The sequence below is a fragment of the Lactuca serriola genome, chromosome 4 (assembly GCF_051521515.1).
Source record: "Lactuca serriola cultivar US96UC23 chromosome 4, Lser_US96UC23_V15, whole genome shotgun sequence".
NCBI classification, from domain to species: Eukaryota; Viridiplantae; Streptophyta; class Magnoliopsida; order Asterales; family Asteraceae; genus Lactuca; species Lactuca serriola.
Window position 1 is genome coordinate 3,960,715 of NC_136411.1, and position 17,469 is coordinate 3,978,183.

Below are 17,469 nucleotides of genomic sequence, written 5' to 3' on the forward strand. Positions count from 1 at the left end.
TAAATTATGGTGAACGCTTTTCTTTCGGCGATGATTGTTGAAATATGTTCTTGATATATTTATGCGTGTCTTTTAAATGATATAAGATTTCTATAATATATAGTTTATTTGTATCAATATAATATAACATACTTCTATCCATACCAAAGTCACTTTTCTTATAAAACACAAATTCTGGAATAAAACTCTATATAAATATTTTTAATAAGTGATAATAAAAAACTTGGCTAATTTACATTATATTCTTATTACAAACAGATTGTTTCGTTTAGGATAGAATTACATTATTTTTCTATTTTGTAAAAGTTGTTATATTTTTGAAAATATTACCCACTTAAACAATATATAAAAAGATTAACAACAAAGACATAAATCAACCCAACAAAATTAATAATAAGGTTAAATACAAAGTGTATATACAAATAAACCATTAAAAAGTTCAAACATAACCATGTATTATATGCGAAATCATATAGATTCAACATAGCTTTAGAATAGTAAAGTTTTGATGTATGACCCACCGATTGCATTTTAGCTTTACTTATCTTTAATCATTTTTTGGAGTTAATCATTTATTTCTCTCTTAGAGAATGCTCTGGCTAAACTAAATAATCAAAAATAGGAAACAAAGGTTAATATTGTATTTAGTTAGCCACATTTTCATGCATGTAATAAATAAATGAAACTCATATGTTACAACAATCATACAAATAAAAGTACATTGTCATTTGAAGCATTTAACCCAAAAAGTATCATACTTCCATATCTTCCTGTTACAAAGTTGTAAATTATGAAATGAAATTAAGATGTTATAAAACCATATTAAATGAAAGTACATTTCCTTTTCGCGCATGTTTTAAAAAGAATGGAACTATAAGATGCTATAACAGATAATTCAAGCATTTAACCCAATATTATTTCAAAATTTCCTTTCCATTTCTAGGCTAGAACCTTGGATAATATTTGCTATGAAAATCCAATTCCAAAAATATCAAGATAATGATCCTAAAGTACAATAAAGAATGTTTGTTATGACATGGTAGAGAAATATAAAGAGTAAAGACCAATATCATGAATATAAATATGCATTTAATGAAACGGTTCCTAAAATTTAATTTGGAAAAAGAAATGACCATAATAAAGCCAAAAATATCACTTACTGTCATGATTCATATTTTGAAATGACCATAACGAAATGCCCCATTAGCTAAGCAATGAAAAACAACAAAATTAAACTCATCGCATTCCTTTAAGAATGATGTTATTCAATTCAATGACACATAGTAAGCAGCTTTTCATATAAGTGGAATTAACAATTCCATTCAATATCTTTACAAAGAACCATACCTTAAAAAATAATTTTTCAGTCATATTAACATTATTAAAAAATGAGAAATTCAAAGAATGAAACATTTATTATACCCGGAAATGGGAAATGAACTTTGATGTCTTCTTCAAATATAATTTGCATGCAAACCAATATAGCAATGAACCTTGAATACTTCAGCAAAAACGCCAACATACTATTCAATAACCAACTAAACTTCAGTCAAGCCAGTAGCATTACTTACCTAATATGCAATTAGACTTTAGGGGATTCATCACAATATCAACCAGCTTGGTCATTTATCACAATTAGTGGAAAAAAGGTCAATCATGTATACAAAAAATTCAGAGGAAATAACACTTTAAAGAAAAAACAGCCAACTATTCTTTATAAGTTACCTTTCCTCAAGTTTGTCCCATGTATACAATCCAACTTCTCCATATTTGTTTTATAAGTGAACCTCTTTCCAGTGAATCCTCGAAACTGTCATCATGAGCATATCCATGTTGTTTATGGATTTTTGCTAGTAAAAAATTCGTCCAGTAAGTAAAAGGTTTCAACTTGAAGGTAAGACAACAGAAATCAATGAAAATAAAACAATACCTTACCCCCAATATGCATTTCATCGAACAATTTACATACACCCTTAACGTATCAACAATGATAAGAAACTATAGAAATTTTTTTAAACCACCCACCTTAGTAGCTGAAAAATCTAAGAACAGAAATTCCATTTTGAAAATTTCATTATCAAAATAGTAAAATCTTACTACACCGGTCTTAAACATCCCAATGAAGATCTTGAATTTCCCGATTTTTTTAAGAACTGAACATTCAACCACTACAAAATAGATAACAAGAAACTTCAAAATAGAAAATATAAAAAAAAAACTTTATCTGCAATCGTGCTTGTAGATGTTTGGTGGTGGTTATGGATTTGTTAATAGTGGCATGTGACGACGGTGGTGAAGGTCATTGTGGGCTCTGTACCTAATGGTGATGGTTGATGGAAGGGGGAGCGATTATGGTGGTGGTTGATGGAGTGTTGGTGGTATAGCAACGAAATACCTTACGAAATAAGAAAAACTGAAAATAAAATTTCAAATGGAAGAAGACTTCCTTGGAAAAGGAGGCAGTGGAAGGAGCTGACGAATTTCTAGCAGCCGTTAATCAAGAGGTGCGGTGGTGGCCAATTTCCTAGAAGATTGAGAGAGAAAAAAACTAGGGTTCGTTTAGATTGTTTAAGAGAGAGGGGGAGAATTCAAGGAGAGAATAAATGGCGACCAAGTTAGGGTTCTTCTATAAGGAAACTAAGATAAGAGATGCTATATAGATATTAGGTAGATCAATTCGACCTGTGAAATCCGAAATCAAATAGGTTTGGTTTGTTATTGAAAACACACACACACACACACACACACACACATATATATATATATATATATATATATATATATATATATATATATATATATATATATATAAAGACAGATTAAGAGAGTAATCGAGGTCTTTTACCTCTTTTTAGTTGAGATAGAGTAGCAGGGGTCCATTAGTATGTCGGTGGTTCAGCGATGGCAGGGGTATATATATATGGTGGTGGTGAGTGGTTTAGGGTTTTCTGACTGAGAGAAGAAGAAAATCTAGTTCATGGAAACATAAATGGGAAATGATATGAGAGAAGAATAAGAGTGCCTAATATAAGGGACGGCTTGTCTGAATTGAAAGATTTTTTGCCAGGATCTCGGTTTTAAGAAGACTTCATCAAAGATTAAAGGACCGGGTCAAAGTCATCTGAAGAGATAAGGAGATTCAGTTGATGTTGACCGCATAAAATTTAATGCATAAACTGATTGTAAATATTGCAATAAGCCTTGTACCTCTTAAAATTCAGCAAAACATGGTAAATGCTTTTTAAGGTATATATATATATATATATATATATATATATATATATATATATATATATATATATACACACACACACACACTAGCCGTTTGCCCGCGCAAAGCGACGGGTGCGGATCAACAAAATAACTTAAAAAATTTGTAAAACAAAATGACGAACAGATAGAGATTTCTTATACCTGGGCTAGGATTAAACGTAAGACATTTTTGAGCTTTTTCGATTTTAATAGAAAGAAAAACAAAGGAGGAGGTAGTGAGCATGAGAGAGAACCAAGATTTTGCGGTCAATGGCAAGACATTCATGATAGACGAATGCTAGATCAATGCGCCTCTTCCAGTTTATATGAAATGTTTTATAACGTATACATCATATTAGACCGATTCAAATGGATATGAAGAACACTTGGTCAAACTTTGACCCATTCAAAATTTTATCATCATCTTATTTGACTTTTTCATTATTATTGACAGATTCAGTATTTAGCAGTTCAATTGGATATGAGGAACACTTGGTCAAAGTTTGACCCATTCAAAGTCTTATCATCATCATCTTATTTGACTTTTTCATAAATGTTGACCGGATAAGATTTAATATTTACCGATTCAATTGGATATGAGGAACACTTGGTCAAACTTTGACCCATTCAAAATCTTATCATCATCATCTTATTTGACTTTTTCATAAATGTTGACCGGATAAGATTTAGTATTTACCGATTCAATTGGATATAAGAAACACTTGGTCAAACTTTGACCCATTCAAAATCTTATCATCATCATCTTATTTGACTTTTTCATATTTAACCAATTCAATTTGAAGATAAGCTTATAAGACCTATTCAAAATCTGTCTTTGACAGGATAAGATTTATTATTCTCCGATGCATAAAATTATTGTATATGATGCTTAAAAGCTTGTACCTCTTAAAATTCAGCAAAATCTTGTAAATGCTTTTTAAGGTATATATATATATATATATATATATATATATATATATACTAGCTGTGTACCCGCGCAAAGCGGCGGCGGCAAATAGTTTTCTGGCGATGAATAATTCATTTCAATGAATAATTTCCTTGTTGCTCTCAGATATAACCATAAAAATCATTAGGTATTAACCAAGTTACAAAATATTGATTCTTCCGTTCTTACAAGTTACAATCCCTAAACATTTATAAAACCATTTTTTATCACTTCTTTGCAAATTGCAGTTAATCACTTAGAATGGTACATCAAAATAACCACAACATCTTAACCTGTTTTAGAAATTTAATTAGTTTGATGGGTTGTAGGTTTATAATATTTAACCCGGTTTTTTTTTTTTTTTATTTCCTGTCTATGTTGAGTTGCATTTCTGGTCATAAAACCAAATTTATATTATAATTGTAACATAAACGTTAATCAAGATTAATTTTCTTTCGGTGAAAAGTTTTGTTTAGGTGATCAATTTTTCTAGGAGGACGAAAAATAGTTTGTCTTTCGGAGATTGGTTTCCCACGCCATTTGTATTGAAATAGAGTTTACAAAATAATGTGAAACAATTTCCTTTAGAAGCAAGAATTGTTGCTTAGGTTACTGAATCCGTTGTATTTGCGGTATATAGTTGTGATGCTTTGTCAATCCTAATTCAATTTGTAGTAACCGTGAGGTAATGAGGATAAATAGTCTTCAGGGCAATTAGTTTTCTTTTGGAACGCAAAAGATAGTTTCCTTTTGACGATTATGTCCATATCAAGAAACATGTCATATTTAAAAAATATACAATGTAACAAATATTATTTACAATTAAAATGTATCTATTGTGTACGTTCTTTTAATGTGCTATATAGTATGACGTATTTTTGGAATTTTAGATGAACCATTGTTATATTTAAAAAATATACAATGTAAAAAATATTATTTACAATTAAAATGTATCTATTGTGTACGTTCTTTTAATGTGCTATATAGTATGTCATATTTTTAAAATTTTTGATGAACCATTTATTTAAAAACATTAATTCAACAATGATAACAAACCATTAATTTTACTTTTAGAAATAGATATGCAAATACATATCAAATTAAACAAAGAAAGTTTACAAAGAAAGAAAATGATCACATTTAAAATTTGAATGGAACGTTTCAATCCTTTAATTGCATCGACAGTATTTATCTAAATAAATTACCCTAAAATTTATATTGTGGATTGCTGTGAATATGTCCCTACAAAAAGAACAATTTTGGTAAGGTGGCGAGAAACATACATGGACAAAAATATTGGACAATATAAAAAGGTGGCCATAATTTTTACCATGGCAAAAAATTGCATTGAGTCAATGTTAAAAAGTGATTGGAAATATGATGCTAAGAAAACAATTTATAAACGAACTTGCTTGTGAAAACAAACAAAAGATTCCAATCAATTGAAACTACTTTAGGAATAAATTGCAAAACCAACATGTGGATTATTTTTATGAAATGCATGTAATTTGATAATGCTCTTTTTAGTTGTGGTAACTTAGATGTGATAACTGAGCCAACAATAGTATAATGTAGTATTTTTTCATCACCCATGTTCGAACTAAAAACCAAAGCATAATATGTTCATATAAAAAAGTAAAAAGGTATCATTTATTTTTATTACGGTATTGTATTTTCACCTTTTTATTATTAAGGCAATGTACTTTGGATATATAATCAATTATGGCATTTTATTTTTCTTTTTCTATAATACTTGTATGATATTGCTGATTCAATATACTTTTCAAATTCTAAGCTTGTAATAAGAGAAAAACATTTGTACCACAGTTGATGAACATGGCTTATTTCTTCCATTGTTTCCATACCAAGCAACATGGCTTAAGCAACATTAATTCTATTGCACCACATCCTATTACAAGAAAAACAAAAAAGGTATTTCAAGTATTTCAATAACATGGATATAAGAAAAAAAAAATAACTTCCTTAAATTCCTGGTAAAGCAACAATTAAGTTGAACACATAATGAAATTATAATGATTATGCAAAAAAAAAGATCCATTTTTTTCTTAAAAACATATCAAGCCTCGGTCTACTCAGAATCTGCCTAATGTCATGGTCCTTTTAGATTGTGCAGTGGAGATTCTGACTACAAATGACACCTAAATTAGAAAATAAATTATAGCATCATACTTTCAAATAAAATGAAAGTATGATGATATAACACACATATAAAGGAAAGTAAGATACCATAAATAAAATCCACATTAATGAAAAAAGTAATTTGTTTTCTTATTTTTCAAGTAAATTACATTTTGGACAGTGAATTTTTCAATTTTGGTCAAAGTTTATATTGCAAATTTGGTCATTGTTTATAGGTTTCAATTTATTTTATTCTCTGTATTGTCTAAGCTAATAGCCTAGCTGTTAAAACCTTTATAACGACCATTTTGCCCTTGAACTGTTGACAAAAAGTACATCACAGGAACCAAATTTGTAAGAACCTCTTGTCCTTTGATCTTGCTGAATTTAAAAAAAAAAAACCATTTTTTCAATGCTATAAACTTTTATTCAAGGATAAGACAAAATTACAAATTTAGTCCCTCAGGTATACTGTACTTTTTCAGTTTTGGTCCAACGGCAAAATGGTGGAAGATTATCAAATTTTGAGAGCCAAACTATTAACTTCGTCTCTTGATATCAGACTAAATCCACACTTTCAATTTCAAAAAGATAACAATAAACAAATATACACCTACCAACAACTATTTCAATAAAAATAAAGTTAAACACTAATTAGAAATCATACAAATCAAAATCATCATACAAAAAACAAAATTGGCTTAACAAAATTAACATCGAATATTTGTGAAACATCCTCCCTCCTCAAGTGGCCTAAATCAAATAACAAAAGTTTAGCACCAAAAACAATCAAAAACTTAGAAGCAATCTACACATTTATCGTTATCATCTCTTTAAATACCCCTCTGCATTTCTTTATTTTTAGTCATAAAAATGAGATTTTTATCATTCCTTCAAGATACAAATTTATTGTTCATAAGAATCATTAACAATGTCAAGAATCTTGAAATTAAATAAAAAACTGGTTAAGATAGGATGAGGGAAATATGATAGCATCTTACCTTTTCATAAATTCATTTTATGTGAATAAGGAAACACTGTACGAATAAATGACATGTGTGTATAGATGACATATTGGATGAAAAAGAGCACACCGTTCCACAAGTGAAATTCTGGTGTTCTTGTTCACAACAACATTACACATGCTTAAGCTCACTTTTGCATTTGTTAGTTGACCTGCAAGAGAATAGTTCAGATCCCGGGCATGTCAATGTTTTCTTATAGATATACAATAGAGAAGGTACCTGAGAAAAGGAACAGTACCCGAGTTACCATTATTGGATTCCATCAAATCTGAAAAAAAAAACAATCATGAAGATTTGGTGATACTCTAATGTTTTTTTCGAGAAAGATCAAAAGAAAAATATAATAAAATCTAGGGATTTGTTTTATAGTGTAAAAAAGAACAACAATCAAACATAAAGAAATATCTTCGTCTTATGTAACAGATAAAATGAAATCGAATACAACATAGATGAGTCTTGAAGAAATGGTGGTGGCGGTGAGTGCACCGGTGGTGGTGGTGAGTGAACCGGCGGTGGTAGTAGGTCTGGCGTGAGAGTATAAATAACACAATAGAGAATGTACAGTCGACCGATTCATCTTGAAGCCCTAAAATCTGTAAGGCATTGGAATTGAAATATGTTTGTCTTGGCTGATCCTTCTTATAATCATAACTTACAAAAATATGAATAACATAATAGAAAATGTACCTTCGATCGTATGACGGATAGGATGAAAGTAATCGTAAAAAATGTAACTTCGATCAACCTAGGGGGACGTAGAAGAGTTTAGCGCCTGATATAAGGGATGACGGGCAAAAATGGAAACAACTTTTCTAGAATTAGGGTTTCAACAGAGAGAATCAGAAGGGGAGGGAACAATAGGATATTTCAAGCGTGTATTTGGATAAAAAGGATTCAAATTTTGAATGAACCGGGTTTAAGGGAAGGATATCAGATCTGCGAGAAATATAAGGATTCAATTTAAAATTTCATATTATTTTATTGATGATTAGTTGTACTTTTAGCTTAATGGATAAGACGTCTTAAAAAATATTATTATATTCAATGTATTTTTAGATATATGTTTAGTTTATATTGTTCTAACTATCTATTGTGTGCATGTAGGATTGATTATGGACCAATCATTTTAGTTATTTTAAGAAAGTAATTAATGCATATTAGATCCTAAAGATATAATGAGCATTAATTATAACCTCAACATTTAATATGCATTAATTACTTTCTTAAGATAACTAAAATGATTGGTCTAGAATCAATCGTACAAGCACACAATAGATAGTAAAAACATTTGAACCTAACTCTCTCTCTCTCTCTCTCTCTCTCTCTATATATATATATATATATATATATATATATATATATATATATAGGTTCATGTTCATTTAAGACCATTCTAATTTTGTGAGACCGTGAGACCAAATCTAAAAATAATTTTAAAATGCAAAATAAATGGAAAAATCCAAAAATTATTTTTTTAAATATTATTTTCGGAACTTGAATTAACTAAAAAAAATCCCATTTTTTTTTTGAAAAATATGTGAAATATTCTAATAGAATATTACACTGTACATATTCTAAAAAATAATTTTAAAATGCAAAATAAATGGAAAAATCTAAAAATTCTTTTTTTAAATATTATTTTCAAAACTTGAATTAACTAAAAAATAAAATATAAAAAGATCCTGTTTTTCTTAAAATACGTGAAATATTCTAATAGAATATTACACTGTACATATTCTAAAAAATTATTTTAAAATGAAAACTAAATGGAAAAATCCAAAAAAAAATTTTAGATTTTATTTTCGGAACTTGAATTAACTAAAAAAAATAAAATAAATAAAAAAATGCGTCTCACGGTCTCACAAAATTAGGCCGTCTCACATGAACCTAACCCTATATATATATATATATATATATATATATATATATATATATATATATATATATATATATATATATATATATAAAAGATAGTTTCATACCAATGAGGTGATATACCAACACTCTCTTGCGCTCGATAACGATATGCAATGATGTGTTATGTTATTCAATTGCAAACGTAAACTCTGATATCATGTTAGATATATGTGTTGTAGTAAATAATATATATGGAAGACGTACGTAAGGTATCTGATGAACTACTTGAACAAGAGAGTGGTGTTTTGTTGATGAGGATGGGTGATGGTAGAGGACGAAGACGAAGGGCAAGATGTTTGTATGTGTTAGGTTAATGGTACATGTATTATTTTTAATTTATTTAAGTGTATGTATGTGATTTTATTGCATAGGAAATAGATCTAAGGAAGAAGACAATGTGGAGAGAGAGAGAGAGAGAGAGAGAGAGAGAGAGAGATATGCGGGTCTATTTCAATTTAATATTTATTAAATATTAAAAATCATTTTAAAATTTTCTAAAAATATTAAGAAGGGAATAACTTCAACGAAACTAGCAGAAAATGACCATCAATATAAAATTTTAAAGGTTTTGACATTTTTCCTAAAAAATATATATTTTAGAGACCATTTTTGCACTTTTGTCTTATATCATAAAAAACCTACTAAAAAGTCCTTATATGTAATCCTCATAATTGAATCTATTCTTATCTTTTTATTAGTCAATTAAGTCCAAAAAACCGAAGCTTGTATTTGTTTTAACCTTTTACTCGGTCAAAAGATCATCAAACTTTCATAAATTACAGATTAGGTTTAGATTTTAAATTTTAGAACAAATTTGGTTCGAAATTTACGCTTTTGGCTTAGATTTTGATTTTTTTTATAAATTTGTTCCAAATTTTACACATTTGGCCCTGATTTCAAAATCTTGTTATCGTATTCATTTTAAGTTTAGTTTTTTTAAAATTATTTTTAAAAATTTGTTTTGATTTTTTTTCTTAATAAAATCATATTTATACATAAAAAAACATTTTTTTTATATAAAACATTTCTTTTAACTCTTTTGGAAACACCTAGTTATAAAAATACGTATTTATTAAGTATATAAATAAATATAAATCCGTTTTAATAAAAAATGAATACAAACGTGTATTTTATATATATATATATATATATATATATATATATATATATATATATATATATATATTTCATAGTAAACATCTTTGTATATATTTATGTATTTATATGCACACAAACAAGTGTTTTATAAATTTATTATAAAATGTTTTCCGATACATTTTTTAATAAAAAAGTGTTAGTGTGTGAGTTTGTTTATATATATATATATATATATATATATATATATATATATATATATATATATATATATATATATATATATATATATATAACAAAACGTGTTTGTATGTATTTATAAAAGAGGCTTTGGTATACCATTTTTTTTTATAAGTAATGTATTTGTATATAAATTTATTTATCATAAAATACGTGTTTATTATAAAATATGTATTGGGATAATTTTTCATGAAACGTGCGTTTGTATACATTTTTTCACATATAAAATGTGTTTGTATACAAATGTATTTATTATAAAATATGTATTTGTATATGTATTTATTTATAAAATGTGTATTTGTATATATTTTTTTGGAAAATACGGATTTGTATATATTTATACACTTAATAAATACCTAATTTTGTAAATACATATTTTGCATAAAAAGTTGTTTAAAAAAGAAGTTTTTATATAGAAAAAAAAAGGTTTTTTTTATGTGAAATTTTGTTTTTTTTGTATTAATATGAGTTTAAAAAGGAAAAAAGTATATTCGAAACAAAATTTTGAAAAATAAAGATGTAAAAAAACTGAATTAATGATGAATTTGTAACAAAATTTTGAACTTTAAGCCAAAAGTGTAAATTTTGGATCAAATTTTTAATAGAAATTAAAATATGGGCCAAAAGTGTAATTTTAGACCAAATTTGTAGTAAATTGAAAATTTGGGCGAAAAATATACTTTTTTAAAGTTAGATGATTGAACGACTTAATTTTCAAGAGAATTTTTTTTTTTCATTTTTGATTAACCAAATACTTTTCATATACCATGAAATCCTAAATACAATTGTTTTCAAAATTCATATCAATTCCAAATTTTTATTCCAAATCATCAGAGTGTCCCATAAAAACGCCTGAGAGAGAGAGTGCACGTCGTGCCATCAAGCCTTCCCCATGCCCTTAGGCTCGGATGTACCTGAAACAAATCCACAAACTGTAAGCTAATGCTTAGTGAGTTCCCCAGAGCATACCCCACACAAAATCCACATAACACATATCACATTAACTATAAAAGCTACATATATCACATAAGCCAATCACACGAACATATAAGGAAGCCATGGAAACCCTCCAGGGTCTTACACCTAGTGCGACTGGAACCCTCACATTGTCTTAACTAACTGCCATGGGAACCCCCACATGGTCTTCCTGCCATGGAAACCCCTACATGGTCTTTCTGCCGAGGGAACGCCCACACGGTCTTTACAATCAAGAGATGACATACAAACTACACAAGATAGTAGAATGCCATGGAAACCCTCCAAGGTCTTACATATAAGTACCTCGGGAACGCCCGAGGTCTTTCATGCGAGTATCACAAATAACTAGCATATCACATATCCTATAAACAACTAATCATAACTCATAACAATAATGGGCCGGCCTTGGTGCCTTAGACCCATTGGTATGGTGAGGACACTTACCTCTCGTGAATGATGAACCGACAAGCTAAGATTAGATAAATCCCACGTGATGCTCCAACTCAACAGCCTATGATCATCATGTAATTGACTTGTCATAATCCCGAATTACCATGATTACCCTTAAAGTCAACCCTAGTCAACCCTAGTCAAAGTCAAGGTCAACAATCCATGTTGACCTCAACCCGTCGAGTGCATCCAGTAACTCGTCGAGTTCCTCCCGATTTCGTTCCAGTGAATCCTGAGTCAACTCGCCGAGTCACCTAAGTGACTCCTCGAGTTCATCCAATGTCCAGAAAACTAAAAGCTCATTTAGACCAATACTCGAATCCTTCACTATGCTTATTCTGAAACTCGAAAACGAGTAAACCCTACCCCGACTCGTCGAGTCGACCAATGAACTCGACGAGTTCCTTCAATCCTTTTGTGTTCAGTCCTTTTCAGTGGGATCTAAGGTCCCAAACTTTAGATCCAACTTCCCTTAGTGCAAATACCATGTAAAGTTGCAAACCTTATGTGCATGCAAGACCTCCTAAGGCTAAGACATCAAAACTAAGATTCCTACAAGGTTTTTGTGCATGGAAAGGGCCTAAGCTGGATAAAGTGAGCAACTTTATGGCATTGGGGACCTAGAGAGGTCTAAATCTGGAACCATATCCTTGTGATAAGTCCATATACGATTATGACTCCATTTTTCACCAAAAATCACCAAAAATGGCCATTTACTTCCAAGAAAAGGGATCTAAGCAACTAGAGATCAAGGTAACAACTTTATACCTCAAGATGGTGGCCGATACAGAGTAAATGTCGGATCTACTACTTCTCTCCTTGCTCTTTCTTCTTCAAGCTCTAAAATCCTTCACAAACACACCAAAATTACTCACAAAAAAGCTCTTTCTCTCACTCAAGAAGGTGTAAGGTCTAACTAGGGTTTTCTCTGGCTAATAGGGTGGTAAGGGGGGCCACAAGAGGCGGATTATGTTCTTTAAATAGGGTAGAAACCCTAAAAATTAGGGTTTTCCTTTACAATGCCTACTCGGCGAGTCGGGGCCTTTTTACTCGTCAAGTAGGATTGAAAATCCGCGTCCTCATAATAACTTTTACTCGCCGAGCTGGAGATCTCCAACTCGCTGAGTCCATGCACAAAATCCTAAAAATTAGATAAATTAAATAATACCTGGAACAGGTGTTACAAGTCTCCCCCACTTGAACTAGACTTCTTCCTCGAAGTCTACTAGCCCAAATAAGTCCGGGTAGTGGTCCTGCATCTCTTCCTCTGGCTCCTATGTCCACTCGGAGCCCCTTTGGTGTTGCCATTGCACCTTTACTAACTTCACTTCTTTGTTCTGAAGGACCTTGGTCTTCTTGTCTAGAATCGCAATGGGCCTTTCAATGTAGTTTAGGCTCTTGTCCACCTGAATTTCGTCCAAAGATACGACTACGACCTTGTCAGTGACGCACTTCCAAAGCTGTGGCACATGGAAGGTGTTGTGAATTTGGCTATGCTCATTCGGCAGATCCAAGCGATAGGCCACCTTGTCCACCCTAGCCAAAATCCCGAACGGTCCAATATCTTGCCCTTCTTCCGAAACCTGATGACTCCCTTCCATGGCAACACCTTTTGTAACATGAAGTCCCCCACCTGGAACTCAAGATCTGATCGCAGCCGATCAACTTAGCTTTTCTGACGGCTCTGCGCGACTCGCAGCCGGTCGTGCACCTGCTGAATCAGCCCAGTAGTCTTGAGCACTACCTCAATGCTCCCCATGACCCGATGACCAACCTCACCCCAACAAACCGGGGTCCTACATCTCCTACCATACAACATCTCAAACGGGGGTCGGTCGATATTGGCATGGTAACTGTTGTTGTACGAAAACTCTACCAATGGGAGGTATGTATCCCAACTCCCTCCAAAATCCAAAACGCATGCCCGAAGCATATCTTCAAGTGTCTGGATCGTCCTCTCACTCTGGCCTTCTATCTGGGGGTGGTACGCCATGTTAAATTGGAACTGAGTGCCCAGTTCCTCATGGAACTTCTTCCAGAATCCAGATGTAAATCGAACATCTCTGTCAGAGACTACCGACACTGGCACCCCGTGTCTAGCCACCACCTCTCATACATAAATATCTGCCAACTTCTCAACGGATATACTCTTAGAGATCGAAATAAAGTGGGAACTCTTCATCAACTTGTCTACAATCACCCATATGGTGTCCACACCCCTCGCTGTCCTCGGTAACTTCATGATGAAGTCCATAGTGATCTCTTCCCACTTCCATATGGGAATGGGTAGCGGCTGAACCTTGCCATGCGGCCGCTGATGTTCGGCCTTGACCTTACTGCAGGTCAAGCACCGCTCCACGAACTAGGCGATCTCCTGTTTCATGCAGGGTCACCAATAGCTCAGTCTCAGATCTCTATACATTTTTGTAGTTCCTAGATGTATAGAGAACTTGGAATTGTGTGCCTCCTCCAATATCTTATGTCTCACTCCTCCAGTTACTGGTACCCACACCCGACCACACTACGTCCGGAGACTACGTCTATCCTTAACAAACAAGGGATACTAACCTCAAATCCTCTCTATCTTCCACTTCTCTTTCTTCACACCCTCGACCTGAGCCTCCTTGATCATATCCAACAAAGGGGAGATCACCGTCATCCTCAAACATACATTCTCGATCGAGGAACCGGCCGCCTTGCGACTCAAAGCATCGACCACCACATTGGCCTTTCCTGGATGATACAAGATCTCACAATCATAGTCTTTCAATATGTCCAACCACCTCCTATGCCGCATGTTGAGGTTATGCTGATCCATCAAATACTTCAAACTCTTGTGATCAGTATAAAATCGTGCACCGTACTCCATACAAGTAGTGCCTCCAAATCTTGAGGGCAAACACCACTACCCCAATTCCAGGTCGTGAATGGGGTACTTCACCTCATGAGGCTTCAACTACCTTGAGGCGTAGGCTATCACATGCCCCCTCTGTTGGAATAGTGTCTAAGGCTGCAACTATATTTGGCAAGTATTTGACCCGATTGTGCATGGTCCTTTTGGGTTGTCTTCACCATAGCAACTTGACAGGATGATTTATAGTGAGAGAAGAAATATTATTAATATATTATGAGAATAATATAAGGAATAATAATATTGTTATTTGATTAATATAAGTCATAAATTAATTAGGAATTAATTTGGTGACTTAAAGAGATTAATTAAATAAAAGGGCATAAACTGTCAATTGTATGATAGTTGTACTTTGGGCTGTAATCCCTTATGGATAAGGGGTGGACGGTTTTGGGGCTTTGGATAGACCTAGAATTCGTCCAAGTCTTATCATTAGGGAGATTGGATTGCTTAGGGCCTAAGTTATCCAATTAGGGTTTAAGGGTGAAACCCTAGGAGCCTCACTAGTATAAATAAACCCTTAAGGTCAAGGAAATCGGCACTCTTGCTTTTGAAGAAACCCTGGCCGACTTCCTCCCCTCTCCTCTCTCTCTCTCTAATCATACTTTTGCTAAGTTGGTGTTTGTAAGCCATTAGAGGAGTGACAATTGTGACTCTAAGCTCCAAGGACAAAAGATTCAAGCAAGCAACTTAAGGTAATCTTCTAGATCTGGTTTTCTTATGTTATTACACTAGATCTATTGTTCAAAGTCTTGGATACATTGCATATTCAATTAGAGAAACCTAGATCCAAGCATTAGGGTTTGTATGTGCACATAGGAATGTTCTTATGACTCAAACCCATCAGTGGTATCAGAGCCTTGATTAGTTTCTGTTGAATTGATGCATTGGTTGCTTGATTGTTGATTGCAAAATTCGAATTTTGTCCTTCCGCCTGATGAACTCGGCGAGTTCCATAGTGGACTCGGCGAGTAGGCCTCAACTCAGCGAGTCCATTGTGGTACTCGGCGAGTTCGAGCGTCAGAAATAGCTAGTTTCGGGATTTCTTGCTGATTATCTTATGGAAACTTGCCTTTATCTTAATGGGTCAATATAAATCCGATTTTAATATATATTTGAGTATATTCTTGACCTAATTAAAGATATTTATCAATTAATTAAATAATAATTTCCTTATGTGATAAATGATTGATTATTTTAATTAAATTGGTAAATTGTTTTGCAAGAAACATTTAAATAAATCAAATAAAGATAATTATGAGATTAAATGGTTAATTTGAATTATTTGTTATTTGATCCCTTATGTTTGGAAAAGTTTAAAACTTGTCCTCAAGTTTTGAAATTTATGTTTTGTGATTAAAAGTTTAATTTAGACAATTTAAATTTCAAACCCTAGAATTTTACAAGTTTAAAATTCAACCCTATACTAATATAATATTACAAGATTAATATATATATATATATATATATATATATATATATATATATATGTATAATTAAAATGCTAGTCTTACCGTTAGTAGGCCTCATTCACGAAGCCGGTCTATAAGGTGGGTATAAGGTTGCGGTCTATAAAATGGCTCTTAATGGGTGTACACTCACACCCACCGCTTGCTTGATCGGTGGAGGGTCGTTAGCCGAACGGGTAGGATAGGGCAACCGCATCTCCTCATTAAAAGTATAATATTGAAATACAAAGTAACTACATGTTTTTCAAAATTCCCAATCCTAGTTACTTTAGGAAAAGTGAATTGATGCAATCCCATGAAATTACACTTTGCAACCTTGCTAAGAAGTTAGTGGAGCGTGTGTGGTTTACCGGCACATCGAATAGGTGATTGTTACAATGAAGGCACCGTGTAGATTTGCATGGTTATTCACACCCACTTTGTGATCCTCGGCATCCCAGTCACAAACGAGAGGGGCATATCGAGATTTAAACATGCCATTGAAAAGTTCAATGAATCTTATCGAAACCTAGGAATTCTCAATACATTTAGAACTTAAGGTTATGTTTTCATGGTGGAGAATTAGTGAATCGTCATTCACTTACCTTCAAATTGTTTGCATGTTGGATTACGTCATCCCTTTTCTAATATGTAAATATTGTTGTTGGATCCTAGCCCTAATTTTCTTATTGAGTGATAATTAGGGATTCAAATTCTAATCTATCTTTGTCCTTTCTATTTGTAGATGTCGAACGCGAACAACGCTGCTGCTAGTTCATTCACATTGATGAGCCTTTGCCAAAAGGTAACTTTCGATGGAACGAACATTAGCGAATGGATAAGATACATTTGCACGATTGCTCGCTACGAGGACAAGGAGTATGTCATTGATGAGAAGCTCGAGAAGATCAATCCAGAAATCGCTACTCCGGCTGAAATGACTGCTTTTGAGACTCATGAATGTGATGCGACAAAGGTTCATTGCATCATGATAGCCACAATGAACGCCGAATTCCAAAAGTCCTATGAGGACATGTATCCGTACGAAATGCACCAAGACTTGTTGGA

General features: G+C 32.3%; 1 long non-coding RNA gene across 6 annotated transcripts; it reads right to left on the minus strand.

Moving 5' to 3' along the window:
* Positions 1–636: 636 nt before the first annotated feature.
* Positions 637–3,081, minus strand: LOC145100919 (uncharacterized). 6 transcript variants are annotated; one of them, XR_013705365.1, is made up of 4 exons: positions 2,846–3,080; positions 1,423–2,682; positions 1,161–1,207; positions 637–770 (listed from the first exon to the last, which is right to left on the minus strand). It is a non-coding gene; the product is annotated as an uncharacterized LOC145100919 (long non-coding RNA). The 6 variants fall into 6 exon arrangements; XR_013705362.1 differs by having other exon boundaries at positions 1,161–2,682; positions 2,846–3,081; XR_013705363.1 differs by lacking the exon at positions 637–770 and having other exon boundaries at positions 789–1,207.
* Between the last annotated feature and the right edge of the window lie 14,388 nt (positions 3,082–17,469).